At 39.9% G+C, this 476-nt stretch overlaps 1 protein-coding gene across 5 annotated transcripts in view; it reads left to right on the forward strand.

Moving 5' to 3' along the window:
* LOC131880365 (uncharacterized) overlaps positions 1-476 on the forward strand; it is a 20,839-nt gene that overhangs the window by 6,598 nt on the left and 13,765 nt on the right. The window lies entirely within an intron of this gene.

Below are 476 nucleotides of genomic sequence, written 5' to 3' on the forward strand. Positions count from 1 at the left end.
AGAGTGCTCTTTTAAACCTGAAAGTGTTGTATTTGTGCCGTGCTCTTATTTTTTTTTCAAAGTGTACTTATTCACCAAGAGCTACCAACACCGTTTCAGTCTACTGAAAAATCATCGCTAGTGATGAATCGATTCCATACACTTGGATAATCCTCGGTAGATTTGTAAACAAAGTTGGTCCTGCCTGAACACGAGCAAAGGGGCAATGATTGACAAAGCAAACGTATTCAAGCTTGTGAAAATCTGCGATGTTAATGCCCTTGACATTCACGATGATCTTTGTAATTTTCTGTCCATCCTTAGACTCATTTTCAGATAAATGGTACTTCTCATCAGGGTGCTTTTATGAGCTAGATTTGCGCTCGTTCTATCTTTGATAGCTTCTGCTGTCATTCAGCTTATGGTGTGTAGATGCGTATTTTGTATTAACGGTTCAATGGGAACATGAAGAGCGAGTCTGCATCCCAACGGGAAAC

This window comes from Tigriopus californicus, chromosome 5 (genome assembly GCF_007210705.1).
Source record: "Tigriopus californicus strain San Diego chromosome 5, Tcal_SD_v2.1, whole genome shotgun sequence".
Taxonomy (NCBI): domain Eukaryota; kingdom Metazoa; phylum Arthropoda; class Copepoda; order Harpacticoida; family Harpacticidae; genus Tigriopus; species Tigriopus californicus.